Genomic DNA, 15821 nt, shown 5'->3' with positions numbered 1-15821 from the left:
CCCCACCCCCCTGTTTTTCTCTGCCTCTCTCAGCGTATCTTGGTCAATGCTTTAACACCCCACTAACATGACTCTATTGACACACTCCAGATAGCGTCTGGTGGCTAATGAGTGTCTGAGTACCTCTCTCTCTTTCTCTCTCCCTCTCTCTTTCTTTCTCTCACTGCTCCTCATCTCCCTGTTATCCTCTTTTCACTGTCAGAGCAGTACAGTCTGGCCTATCTCACACACAGAGCCATTAGAGCTTGGCTGGTCACACACACACTTGACACAAAAACACACATTTACACAAATGTTCACATATGGTAAACCCAGTTTTCACTGAAATGAAATAAAAAAATGACATAATGTATTCATCAATATAGGTTATCAATGTATATAGTTATACTCTTACTGTATACTGTAGCAATATACCTAATCAACCTTTTGATAATCATTTGTCTTTTCATTTATTCACACAAAGGTTGTTGAGGAAAAAAGTTTGTGAGAGCTATTTTTCTGGTTCACTCACAAACCAGGAAGTTTGTGCAGTCTTTAACATCTGACCCCACACCAGAATAAATCACTATGTACTATATCTTCCCCAGTGACAGGCAGTCAGGGGAGTTTCCCGAACGGAAAATTAAAATATTTAGGAAGCACAAGGATAACAACTCCCAGTTTCAAACAAATATGACTGGGTCAAAATTTGCTAAGCCATTTCCGATCGCAAGGTAATATCTGAGCATTGATAACTCCATTAAGAAACGGAATGATTTTTAAAATTGGCAGCGGTGGTTTATCACACGTGGTGGAGGAGATTTAGCATCACAAACCCAGTCTGCTACTTTCACTCTTTGTGGTCTGACAAAGCAGAGGAGAGGGTGTTTGCTCGGATTAGAGGCATCGTCAAAGGGCATGAAATAAAATTTGTGTCTGCATTTCACTGGTCAGATGCAAAATCTCAACACAACTTTCAGCTCATTGATGACATTAAATCCATTTCACATTGTTTGGTCCAGCTTCCACTTGAGGTGATATCAAGGTAATATCAAATAGCAAAAAAGAACAGTTGGCTTCTGTGAGGCTAAAAGTGATTAGTGCCAGGAGTAATTGCTTTTGATTTCTGTAAATTTAAATTTGCAATGCATGACTGAACCACTTAAACCAGGACCATTTGACTGAATTGTTTCAGACAATGAATTTTTATGGCACTACATAAAATTAGATGCTGTCATGAAACTTAATGTGATTATTATTTATTTTAACTTTGAAGTGTAATTTCATGATCAGTTTACCAAATTCAGATCCACATTTCTTAATTCATATTGCAGTAGGCTTTTTGAGCCACTCAACCCTGAGTGTCGACTGGAAGGTAGCCATCTCCTCCAAGGCTGCCAACAGTGGGCTCACAGGCTTTGGCCATGTGGCACTGTGCCTTGCTCATTTTCTCTGCCAATGATCAAGACACATTCTCCTCACTTGGTGAAAGAGTTGCAATTCTTGTTATTTGTGTTTCACTCCCAAAAATCGTATCTCACACTTTCAGCTTATTGGCCAGCAGAGGTCTGGAGAAATTTAAACTGGTCAAATTTTGCCGGGACTGTGTTGGAGTCTTCCCGCGACTTCCTGTTTCTGTAGTTGGAGGTGAACAAGACAAAATAACTTTGAGTTATTTTAGCTTCAAATTTAAAACTTTTGTGTTGATTAATCCCTTGAGTGGACAGTCACAGTGCCTTTTCACTGCCAACATCATTTTCTATATCAGGGCACCTTGTTGTGCATTGTCGTGCTTATATCTTGGCTACATACAAAATGGAAAAAGGGAGGTTGTGTTAAACTTGTCATTATTTTTTGTTAGTTTATTATATTTTGTTATTTTTAGTTTTACTCCTGGTTTGCGTCCCTGGTGAATTACACTGGTAATGTGTTCTTGTACAATTGTACCATGTGTAATGGTTTAGAGCTGCGGTTAAACTGGTTGAGTCTTTTGTTGTGACTCACACTCTCTGCACTTGTACCATATGCACTGCAACTTTTATTTACAAATTTAAAGATCATTTGTATTACAGTAATTTTCAGTATTTAAGCTTCAAATGTAACAATTTTTACTCAATTCATGCATTTTATACTCATATATGTAAAGTTTATGTTTCCATTGTTTTTGTGTTGCATTTGTCTGATGCACAACCTGATATTGTTTTTACTGTAAATCCATGCATGTTTTTGATTTCTCTATTTACAAGGGTCTGAATATATCATATCAATAACTACACCACCAATGTAATCTTTCAGTTATTGTCAATCTCAAGTTAAACTTGCAGTGAAATAAACAAATAAATCTAACCTCTAATTAAACAGCAAAAAAATTGAAGTAATTGCAATGCCCTATTTTGAAAAAAAAAAACAAAAAGCAGAAATATGAAAACAGCCAATTAACATGAAGAAAAGACCAAAAATAACACAAATAAATACAATACGTTCATTAGTCAATGTTGAATAATGGCTTTTAAGAAAAAGAAAGTGTTAATCCCCAGACAATAAGATCCTTCTGATACCTTCATTAAAGACTTCTTCCCTGCACTGTATGCTAATGAGATGTCTTAGTCATATTATATTTGGAAAGAGAATATAATTCCATCCTGAGTCTCATGAAGAAGAACAGGAGGTACTTTAGATTAAGCGTGGTCGGGTAGTATGGGGTAGTAGTGCGCATGACACATACTGACCCTTGCTTATGTAAGTGTCTAGTTAGATAGATAGATAGATAGATAGATAGATAGATAGATAGATAGATAGATAGATAGATAGATAGATAGATAGATAGATAGATAGATAGATAGATAGATAGATAGATAGTTTTTCCACAAGCTCATTGTGCTTTGATGTATTACAGTAAAAATAATGTAGTATATATTCATCCATGGCTACTAGCTAGCTGGATTTAAGCCATGAGGACAGACTGTGAAATAAGTAGGCCCCCCACTCCCCACCCAACCCTTCCCCCCAGGCTGATGGTATCTCCCGCACTATATCAATTTCACTGTTACTGCCCAAATTTCCAGGCTCTGTGAAATGGTCCAAATAGCGTTACAAATGGTGAGAGATAAAAGGGTTAAACTAATTGCAGTTAGATAGTAATAAAAGTGATTCTTTTTATTCTACGTCTACTATGCAAGACTGTCTGCTCTATATCCTCAATAATACCCAGGCTGATTAAACTTTTTCCCTCGTCTATTTCATTACTAAATGAAACATAGCCCTATAAGACACAGTGCTATTGCATATTTGAGAAGACAGAGAATTCGACATGCTAATTTTGAATTATCACACTTACAGTAGCGCCATATACTGAAAAGATACATGCCCACAACTATCTCTCTTATTCTCTAGTTAACACATCCTATTGTGTTCTTGGGTTTTTAAATCAATTCCATTGACAAGACGTGATAATTCTGGAGCCACATACGTATTGCCATTCAAATTGCACAATATGCTGACATGGCTTTGATTTTCGTGGATTCAGACATTTTCACCGCTTTATATCTCAGGTCTTTGTTTAAAGGAGTCAGTCAAATGGCAAAGACTATATTGGAAATGATAGCTGTCATCAAACTCTGCTCATCAATGATGCAGACTCAAAGTACAAAGAAAAAGAAACAGAACAACAAGCTGTGTGGCTTGCAGCTCATAATTTGCCTAGTGACAATTCAGTAAACTCAGTTCATGTTTTTAGTACATACTGTAGCAACAAATGGTGATGAATGGAATTCACAGTGCTGCTCATTCATATCATTGTGCCAAGATTTGTAATTGCCAAAAAGTTGTCTAGCTCCCTGACAGGCAAATATATATATATAAATTTAATAAATGTTTAAAAAAGAAAACACACTCTGTATCTAGATTATTTACAAGCAGATGTGAGTGACAGGATGGCCAGTAGGGCTTTGGGCAAACAAAGCCTTAGCAACCTGCGCCGCACTCTGTGCCAGTGCTGTCAGTGTTTATGTTATGCTGGGCAAAAATCCATTATGTCAAAACTCATTTCCTGCACAAGAAAACTAAACAGGACCTGTCTAAAGAGGGAAGAGAAAATGGTGAATATTGCACTTTGAAAAATTGATTCAGCTTCACAGACCACCGCTGAGTAATGAGCTCGGGAGAGATGTGGCTGGGTGCTGTTTAGATAACATCCAGGTAGTACACTATGTCTGTACAGTAGTCATTAGAGTTGGTGAGAACAAAATGTGGAGAAAACAAAATATTACATATGACCACTGAATCAGCTATGGACAGTATTGAAAGAAGAACTTTTTTTTATTGGGCTTATTGTGTTTAATATATATTCACTTCTTGATATATCGTAATATTAGTTTAAATGTTAGATTTTTATTTTTCATTGTCTTACATTTTGGTCGATTTACAGTATTTTTACCTGAGCCTTGCATCGTTCTGATACTTGATGATGTTGAAGCTTGCCTCTGGTCCTCAGCCCCACAACAAAGGAGATGTCACATTGCAAAAATATCAGGAACTTACCCACCTCAAATAAACTTTTCGATAGTTCCCCAAACAGAACTAATGACCTTGAAAGGAGAGCAAATTAGCAAACATACAGAGCCATCTGTGTGCCCCGCAGGCAGGCGAATTATTCCGTCTTTGCCAAGGTAGTGTAATGAAGCTCGTACATTTTACATGCAAATCTCTGCCTAATCTTACTCCTCTCCCTGCCAATGTATCCACCAAATAAATATATAAAACCCAATTATGATTTAATTAATAGAAATCTACCGTTCCGTGGAATTGCTACTTTGGCTGGGTCGACTCTGGGACTTGGGCATATTAGTTGCACCGTTAAACCACTATGTGGCTTCACAGTGAAGCCTCATCAGCTCTTGCTCTTCAAACAGGCCCCCCGGGCAGTATAGGAGGCATCCCGAGGTCTAAGCACCACAAACCCACCGACCCTAACAGTAGAAGCAAGACAAACCGCTGGGATACTGCTGTCATTCGTGCTTGATTCCCCTCGCGTTCTTTCTTTCTATTGCAGATGTACAAAAGATATTTGAAGTCACACTCGCAAAAGTGACCTCCAGAGAGCTCTTGTTCTACATCGTTCTGTGTGTGTTTGTGTGTGTGTGTTCGTGTGTGTGTGTGTGTGTGTGTGTGTGTGTGTGTGTGTGTGCGTGCATGTGTGTGTCCGCCCTCTCATTCTCTGTCAGGATGAAGACAGCAGACATGCTTCATTAGCCTCTCAATGGCAAGGTGTTATTAGAGAAGCCAAAATCCCTGATACACTGTTTTCTGCCTCTTATCCTACTACACAGAGAACAGCAGATTCACAGCCACACACACACACTGTATATGCACACACAGCAACTTAAAACTTTGCTTTTACGTACAGAGTCACTCGGCTCAAGTGAAGTCAGCTCCAACTCAGACTGCCTATTTCAATCTGCATGACTCATTCACTCAATCAGATGCCAGATAGGCAGCTCCTCCAGACCTCTGTGGCTTCCACCTTATATGAGTCAATCAGTCATCTGTTCCTGGCCCAATTTTTTGACGACATAAATGTGACTCGTCTGACCCCCCCCCCCCTTTTGCAACTTACACACACGCAGAGAAGGCACAGACACACACATTAGTGGTATATGCAAAGTTTTGACATTCACGCAAGCACACGATAGTTTTTATGCCCCATCACACACACACACACACACACACAAACACACACACACACACACACACCTTCACACGCACGCACAAAGTTTATCCTGTTCTGTTCTCTGGAAGTCATCCACTAAGTGCCCTGGATCTGGCTGCTCCTGTGTCCCCACTGATAGGAGGCCGTACACAAGCTTAACACCACTGAGCTGGCCTCTGCCATGACAGTCAAGTGTCTGCCCATACAAGGACATGCCTTTGTACCTCATTCCCCCTCTCCTGTCCAGTTCTCCACCCTGCTCTGGCCTGACCTGCAGACCCATTGCCCTGCAGCCTAAATGACTCGAATTCCCCCTAGAGGCAGTGAGAGGAGGAGACGATGGCCGATGAACAAAGTAGAAGAGAGTAACTGCACCGCAGGAAAACACAATCTTTAGTTTGTGTCACTGTGAGACGCAGAAAATCCTCACACTGGGGATGGCAGAATGGATTTAAGCTTAGACTTTAGAAAGGCTCATGTCCCGTTCCTGATATCTGTTACTGTCTGGTCTGGTAAACAGCATGTATACAGTAAGACAAAGACTCTCATACTTCCTTTTCTTTTTGTCTCTCTCTGAATTTTGCCCACTCTCCGACAGTCACTGCCATTCCCTCTCAGCTTTCTCTCGCATTTTCCCTCTTTTAACCCTCACTAGGTGTCTAACCTGCCTCTCATTCTCGCTTTCTGTCTGCTCCATCCTTCCCTCTCCTCCAGTGACTGATACGGAGTGATTTTCCCGGGACTGTGGGGATCGCAGAGCAGCTATCAGGGCCTTTCAATCTCTCCGCTGTGGAGCGCGATAGCAGGATCCTAATGGGCCTGTTCTATCAGCGAGCGGCTGGTCCCTGCTCTGGAAGGAGACAAGGGGAAACAGAGGGAGACAGAGACAGAGAGCGAGCGCGTGTGTATGTGTGTGAGACTGATCATTCTGACGCCTCCATCTGATAGCACTGGAGAGGTCCCCTGTCAAATGATACAGTACAGGCTCTTGTCTTTCTCTGTGTCTCTGTGTGTTTCTCCTTCCATTCAGTTCTTTCTTCTTTCCTCTTTTTTCAGCCCATCTATTTGCCATCCCCAAATGTGCTCACTGATGTTCTTTTCTCTTTCTCCTTTATTCGTCACTCAAGCTTCTGTTCAGGAATATGTCACTGAACACAAGTCGTAGTCACAAAAGGACGTTTTAATTGACTGTAATTCAATGTTTCTAGAAAAAAGAACACTAACCAACAGCAACAAAATCTTAAATTGGTGCCCATCATGAGATCAAATTCACCATTACACCTTCCCCGTTTTAAGTGTAATGCTGTAAATCTAAAACTCGACAAATATGTTATCTGTATCCCCTCCACAGCAGAGAGACAGCTACTTATCCCCCCATAAACACCTTCCACCCACTCTTTCTGTTCTCACTTTTCAGCAATTATTAGGAGCTAATAGATTTGCAGTGTTGCCATTCGGTGATCCAATTACTAGGATCTCCATTAGCAATTAACTTCTAGCTAAAAATAACAATAATGCCAATTACATGCACACTTAATCACATAATCAGCATATTCTGTCACTACACAGTTATTGTGATTACCTCTATGTTTCATGAATTGCCTTGCCAGAGGGACGAGAGCACACATCAGTGACAATTTTGATTACATGAGAATTACAAATGCAACATCGTATGCTAGGATAATGAGTGGGCCAGAGAGGCCATTCTCTGGTTCCTAAATTGATTTCTGTGGATGACAAAAGAGGATGGGGTTTGGTTTTTGTAAGTGGATGGACTGTAAATTAATTGTGAGCACTAAGCTGACAAATGTTCATAGACAATTGAGCAATATTTTCATATTGCTCTGATTTGGGTTAGCTACTCACATTCCCAATCTGTTCATAAAATGTGCCTTTATTCTTGGCAGAATTTAGGATACAAGATGGTTGGAAGAACAGCATCCAAAATATATACAAGGAAAGTTAAAAGCCGCAGTTGTTATACAAGCAAGCTTACATTATCTCACTGTTTAAAACATAAAAAGATGGTGGGCAAGCTTTTATTTAGTTTAGGGTCCACAGCTGTCAACATCCAGCAATCAACAAGGCAAACATGAAATTGAGTCAAGATACAGGTTTAACACACCGCAGTGTTTTAGTTTCAACATAGTGCAGACCTTCTCAATGATCACTGAAATAGACACGATTAGTTTCTAGTAGTTTCCATAAATGTTTTCACTTTTAAGTAACGTTAAGTCTTTGTGGTTTTCTAAAAATACATTAAAAAATCCACGCTTATATTGCCCTCTCACAAAGCTATGGTTACTCTTAAGGGTGTAAAAAAAAATTAAATTCAACCTTAATATCATTTCAAATGATTTACATAGAAGATGATAAATCTCTAATGTTTTTGGGCAAACTGTTCCTTTTTGTCCATGAAACTCTTGGCAGTGCACTACTCACTGGCAGAAGTTTGGGAGATTCAAGTTTTATCTTTTAACTGGATATACCCATGAGATTAGTTTGATATTACTAATGTGGTCCAACATGGGACTTTCCTCATAAACTTCCCAGCCGTTTACATTCTGACCATGAGAGGTGCTGGCAGGGGACCTGGTATTGGAGCACAAGTAGGACAAGGGAAGATAGGGACTGTTGGTGGCCTGTCCAAGAGGATTGTGGAAAGGTCTGTGAAGCTGATATGTGCCTATTGTTCTCTACTTTATGTTGACCTCGTGACCCTTTGTTTGTGTCAGTCAAGTTGAATGTAACTTTCCCACTTGTAAGGCTTATATCAGTCTCTAGCACCGACTATGTGGGCCCGCTCACACAAACAATCGCACACATACACAAGGGACATTAACTTACGATGCCTTTTATGGGATTAGAGTGATGTGCAGATGGACATACAGAGTAGAGACTGAATACGCTCTCTCAAGGATTCTCAAACACAAGCACACTCAAACACCGTTGGCCATTGTGTGCCTGTGTTTCTGTGTTTTGTGTGGAGCTGGGCTGTAAATGTACGAGTGCATGTGCTTCTAGATGTATGTACATCTGTCCGGAAAGTGTCTCTCTCCACAAGCTACTGTATGTGTCAGCAGCCGCCATGCAGGCCCCCCTGTAGGGATTCTGGGAGTGAGCATGGTGTGTCTACATGGTGTCTGGTGTCTCTGCAGTAATGACCAACAGGTGTGTTCTATTGTTAGTGCCTGCAGTGACAACCATACACGGCTACAAGCAATTGTGCGAATGAGAGTGTGAGTGCATGTTAGCCAAAATCATATGCTTTTTTTTCTCCTCGTCTCATTAGAGGCGTGTTCACTGCACGCATAGCAGACGCCATGTCTGTCTCTGTTTTGGCCTCTTACTCATCCCTGCCCTGGGATCAAAAGACACTTGGTTGAAAATTTAACCAGAGCCAAATACTTTTCTCTGCCAAAGTGTGGCCTTTGATTAAGGTTTAGCTTTGAACACCATGAGAGGGGTGGTTATGACAGATACAAGCCTTCAAGAAGCCACTTGGGGTAAAACTTTTGGGAATGTGTATCATCTGCTTTTGGAATGTGGAGGTACTGGGAAAAGCATTCCTGGTGGCAGGGCTTGAATTCTTCCGCCCAGACTTGCGTACAACCAGACCAGTCTGACGGTTGCATCTGTCCTAGAGGTCGAACTGTTTGTAGGGCATGCTGGAATGCAAGCCATTGCACAGATCTACTGTAAACACATGCACGGAGGAAGAAATCAACTCAACTCAGCGATTTCATGAAAAATGATTTACCCTTTCTCTTGTTTGTTTAAAGAGACTATGTCCACAGAAGGACATATTCTCACAGACTGACATGTTCTTTAAACAAACAAGCGATACTTGTGTTTCATGTCACTGCATAAACCCTCCACATTCAAATTATGTTGCCCTTTATCTCTGTGTAATTACCCTATGATACCATGCAATTACGCAAATATACTGGTTTGTATTTGAATGGGCATTTCCTTCTCTTTTTTTTTTTTTGATGTGAAAAGTATGCTTTGTTCATAAGCCATTAGAGCCAGGGTGGGTGTACTGTGGTAAGGGCCAGTGAACCAGGGCAGGAAAGTGGGTTGGGAGACCAATGAGGAAGCCAACACTGCTGGAGTAAATGAGGTGGCAGTGGACTGGAAGCTGGTGTGAGAGGAAAGAACAGAGGTGGAGGCTGCAGCAGGGCACTGTGTTGTATTGGAGGCAGCGAGATTGTGGTGTGGTGGCACTTTCCAGCCAGAAAGACAGAGAGAGAGAGAGAGAGAGAGAGAGAGAGAAACTGTCTCTGAACAAGCAGACTGGGTTTAGTGACTGTAAATAGTAATAGAGCTCTGGTTGCCTGCCTCTCTGGTCCAGTCAACTTTCCTCTCTCCCTCTCTCTGTCTCTCTCTCATCCCTGACATGTGCTGTCTGCTTGGGACACACTCCGTCATTCAAAGGGGAGTTTATTAATAGGCCCTGAGCAAACACAGTCAAGTGTAAAAGTTTCCAAAGGGCTGTGCCACAGGCTAGAATTTCATAATGGGATAATAACATGTATGGATTATTACACATCCTCTTTATTTATCTGTAATAATATTAGCCTCAGCTATGAGATGTCACTCATTATGAGTGGCAGCTTGCAACATTATATGGTTTGTCAGTTTGGAAATGTTTGATTTGTTTCAATATAAGCAGAAGAGGCCTGAACCCTGCGGTTGTGGTGATGCAGTTTTTGATACTCTGCCAAACTGAGAAGAATGGGAGTATTTAGTAATGACTCTAATGAGGTAGGGGCATTTGTTGTGGTTATTAGATCTCAATCACCTTATCCATCTACTCTGGAATCACCACTTACACTGAGCTGATACAGTTTAAATAGAGAAGGGGAAACCTTCAAAAGCATCCACAAGAATCAAAAGAATTTCCCATTTGCAAGAAAGAAAGCAGTAGGCCTGCTTCACCTCATATGATTTTGGGTTCTGGCCTGTAAATAATTTGCAAGATCGTATTTCAAATGAATAACCTTTTCGTGCACACATGTCATGCTGAGTGCATGGCTGTGTAAAGTAATAGCAGTTATTTGGTCTGCATCATTTAAAAGTCCAGCTATTCAACTTAGTGCATTATTATAAGATATGAACAAAAAACAACTTAAAGAAATGGCTGCTACTAAAATGTCTGCAGCACCTGTGGCAGGGTTGAAGTGCTCACATGCTAAGTTATTGTTTGAGGTTCAAAGAAATGTTCCCAAGAGCAGCCGATTTTCATTGAACTTCATTGTCTTAATAACTTAAGTTGTGTGGTGTGATGTCCGAGAATAAGCGAAAGTCATGGAAGCGGAAAGATAAAGGAAGGTAAGACACATTAGTTTCCACATGACCCAAACGAGAAGGCGCTCCCTCATCATTTCAAAGCCACATTCAAAAACACACTAAACATCAAAGGCCCTCTGTTTACATTTGAAGAAAGGCAACCATATTGTTACATTTCTTCCTTTCACCCTGATCACAATCTGCGCCACAGAATGAAGGGGGCAGACCACTGTGTCCCCAGCCACCGCGGGGCTGACCAATGCCCCCACCCAGGCGAACTAGACAATCCCATAAGAGCATGCTGGATGAGTGAGCCAGCGAGCGCTATGTGAAGCCAACCATCCCAGGGTGGGAATTAATGATGGACTTACTGGGGTTGAAATGATCATGGATCCAGTCTAGACTGGAAGTGCTTTCTGTGAGTCTAGGATCCAAAGATGTTTCCATTGTGACCACTATACACTGACACTGACCACTATGACTGGTGCCTCCAAGCTGGATTACAATTTCAGCACAGATGGAGAAAGCAATACTACCACACTCTTTCATTACACTGAAATCTTTACTCTAAAAACCAATCCAACTTCAACGTAAGAGTCATGAACACAGAGACATTGTCCACTTGGCTTTAGGTTTCCTGAAGGCTTATACATGATAACCTGCAATTATTGCTGTCACATGATGTTGAAAGGGAATGGGACAATGATACAATCCCAACAACCTTAAAGGTTAGTTTTGGCAGGGTTGTGTTGTAGCCTGTGGTTCACAGTCAGGTTGCAGACATGGTGGTTTATTAATCTAAATATACACATGATCCAAACCAAACTGATACGTACATTCAGAGAGAAGAAAATGTCCTTATTCTTACTTATTAACATGTGTCAATTTCAAATTCCTGTCTTTAATGGAAGACTTTCCGTTTGAGAAACATAATGAGCCCCAGGCTTGCTATACTGGAACATATATACCTCTATGTTAAAATAGCTTGGAGATTCGAAGGCTAGCTAAGTGTGCTTTGAGTTAAGAGTTTATTGTCGACAGCAGGCCAGCAAACATGAATGAGGTTTTGCTTTTTTTTTTCTGAAACGGGGGCAAGAAGCTCTGTCGTTGTCTGACCACAGGAATCTGGCCATCCAGGCCGGCCTCTCTAATGTGGCCCGCCACCACAACCTCATGCATTCCAGAGCGCACAAACATGTTGACCAAACGAGACTCATCAATCCAGATTATTCCAGCATCCAGCTCTTAAACATCCACGCTGTTTTTCACTTGTTCCCTTTCACCAAACCACCTGCCCATCAGGCCAATATGGTTCTCATTAGGCTGACATCATTCTCAACACCCCATTTCCTTAAGCCAAGCTTCATTATTTTCCGGTAAACGTTCAGAGTGATAGGCTGGTAATTTTGTGCCTAAACAAAGAAGAAGAAAAAAAAACCTTCCAAATTCTAACAGCAAGAATAATTTGTTTTTCACTTAATTATGTCAAATTGTATTAATAATGCTCCGTGAATCAACTTGAGCTTGTCCTGTCTTGACTATACACTGATTTAGTTTTTGTTCCTCACAATGTAGTGAAACACTCTGCACTAACACACCAGCCGTCTCAAGCATTGTCAGAACAATTACATTCTGAGTGCAGATGATAGTTTGCACTACAACTAACAGAAATATGTCAGCAATGATGCTGATTAAGGTTGCTGGATAGGGTCAGCCTTCCTCTATCAGAGAGCGTCAGGATCCTGTGATGACTCTCACATCAGGGTGTCTGAGTTCCGCAATTCTCATTCTTCTTTCAATTTGATAGCTAATCAATGAGGGGCCTGGAGGAGGACCAGCTGAGTTCAGACGAAAGGATCCTAATTGAATCTGACAATAATTTTCACATATTTCTCTTGCCCTGTCTCAGATGCCATTAGCGACATCACTGTGATAATAGTTGCCATGACAGCATGAGCAATGCTCATTAATGACCCGGCTGGTGGTAATGTTCTGGGCCATATTTCCCTTTCCTCCTCCTCTGTTTCCTTTCTTTCCATTTAAACCTTCCCTCCTTTTAAGATTATACAAAGAGTTTCCATCACACACACAACTAAGGAACAATACTTTAATCAGAAAATCATGGGCAGAATTGTCTGTAAAATCTTGTATCGTTGTCCTGTAACATTTTTTTCATTGTCTATTCCTGTGTTTAGCTGTTTTCTGGAGTGAACAGAAGGGTGTCTTCAGTGTTAAGTCTTTATGTATGATAAAATGACTTTAAACAAGGGGGCTGGGGATAATTTTTGCTGTTGATATAATCCACTAACCACAGTCTCCGCAGCAAAGTGGCGCATGTGGACAACAGCCTCCATACGGATTCTATTCTTATGCTGTGAGCGCAACAGAGCAAAGTCGATGCAAAACAAACATCTGTTGTGGACAGGGCTGTGTTTTCAGTGTGGTCTGGAGCCGCTTAACGAGAACCATGGACAATTTCCCAAGAGGCTTGGAAGGACAAACACCTCCTCTTTTACTAAGGACAAACGTTTCTGGAGGGGACTGCGTCCGTCTGCGTTCACTGTAAACACGAGGGTGTCAGGAACCGATGTCACATGCGACTGGTGGGGGACTTCCGGCATTGAGGGCCAAGAAGGCAACCACAGAGGCACTCTGTGGGAAGAAGCAAACAGCTGTACTTGTACACACAAGCATACGCACTTGCACGTACAGTACATGCATGCACACTCATGCAATACACACAAGAACACGCAGACGCACATGTAACTCTCAAGTCAAATCACCACAGCTGTACAAAGTAAGAGAACTATAACAACCATGACAAATTAAACTTTATCTGTTGTACTGATTTAAAGTTATCTTTCAATGAGCAGTTACATCAGTGCGAGCAGCAGTGTGCTGCCAGTAAAAAGCAATTACATGTGCTGAATTGGGGAACTGAGAATGACTGTCACTAACTGTGCTTCATGACAACCCAAACGTTAGGAGACCGAAACTTACAAACTGAGATCAACACCCAGCAAATGCAGAGAAATCTCATGACAAATATAGTGAACATGCAGTGTATTAGCAAAAATAAGAAACCACGTGTCATAAATGCCACACTAATGAAGATAACAGATGAACATTAATACCAGCGTGCTAGTTTACATCACTGTGGTTTAGATTCATGTAACACGTAGGTTTATAAAGAAGGGCTATACATGTTACACATATTACACCCTCCACTTGAAACGTATGTATAAAATTTCCCAATGCCCACCAGGTTTGTACTTAAAAAAACATTTATAAAAAAAAGACCTTGAACCACTATTCGAATTCAAGTGTCAACATCGGCTACCTTGGAGCAAAATATTCAAGCACTCCTCATGGAAAGCCTCATAAAGGAGACATGCAGACGAGTGTGGATAGAAGACATCTTGCTGCTTGAGTGGATGCACATTTGAACCTCTTTGTTATAGCAGGGAAAGAAATGAAAAACATTTTGAAGTTGGCTGACAGATTCCATTGGTTCTGAGGCCGCTTGACGTGCCGCATCCAGGCAAATTAAGGTTAAGGCAAGGTAGATGGAATCTATCAGAGCTTGACTCAGCCTCATCAGATGGAACAAGCAGCTGCAGGGCATCCCTTGTCTCGGTCTTGTCATTACACACGTGCGTTCATGTACGTGTGCAGCCACACAGTCAAACACATATGCGCACACACATACACATGCGCACATACAAATATGCTCTGCAGATTTTGAATGCATTTGCTTTTATTCTCACTCTGCAGACACATGCCTATGGTGTATGTAATGCTCATTATTTTTGCTATTTTCCATATATAGGACCTAGAGAAAAAAAAAAAGGAAAACAAAGCAAATTCCATGTGTCAAATATAAAGATACAACACCAGTTAATCGCCACTTGACCTGCCAGCATGGATTCACTAAAAATAAAGCAAACTACATATATTTTAAAATTTAATTTCAGATCCCTATTCCATGCCACGTTTATGTTACAGAATTGCCTTCTCACTGGGATTTACTGTATCCTCATTTGCCACCTCCACTGATAGAAGGCCCAAGGACTCAGTCTGTGTTTACTGTAAGAGGAAGTGAGACAGGAAGTGCACATGTAAGGGAAGCTACTGCAGACGCCGTGTCCAGTATGCATGCCTTTCCTGTATCGTAACTATGCGTCACAAAATTCTGCATGACTGAGAGAAAAAAAATCTGTAAAAAATGTAATAAAATGAAGAAATGAAAAAAAGCAACAATGTGTACTGACTGACTTGTCATACCCCTCACCCTCCCACCCCCTTCATACTTGCAATACACACAAGCATCTCAGGAAGTGAAGTGTTTCAGCACTTCTCTTCTTCGTCTCCTCGCAGCGGAGTTGGACAGAGCGTCAGGACTGAGAGGGGGTTTCCAATACGCTCAAACCCCCTGAACACTTATAAGTTCAGACTGAAAACCAGACAGACAAACAAACAGACATTCACACTCTCCACCCACCACACCACAAACTCCAGCATTACGAAGAACACACTTCCCCTTTTCTGTGCAGGCTTTGGTACCGCTAATACCCAATACACCACCGCCAACCCTAGATAAGCCACCAATACCACCCACTGTATAAAATATACAAAGATTCTTTGCTCTTATTTTATTTGATGAGGATGTGAAATTTTAAAGAAAATCTACCAGATTTCCAAAATTCGTTTCGTTTTTTGTTTTTTGTTTTTTTTTTTCTTGTGTACTGGTGAACTGCATGTTTGTCTGATATACACTAATGCTTAAGCTTAGCTGAACGGCCTTTTGTCTTGACTGGTTACAGTGCACAGACCACTCCTGCTC

The sequence above is a fragment of the Seriola lalandi genome, unplaced genomic scaffold (genome assembly GCF_002814215.2).
Source record: "Seriola lalandi dorsalis isolate HSWRI2012SDOR001 ecotype SW California unplaced genomic scaffold, Sedor1 jcf7180002053690, whole genome shotgun sequence".
NCBI classification, from domain to species: domain Eukaryota; kingdom Metazoa; phylum Chordata; class Actinopteri; order Carangiformes; family Carangidae; genus Seriola; species Seriola lalandi.
The sequence above is the reverse complement of the archived record's forward strand: the minus strand, read 5'-3'. Positions refer to the sequence as shown.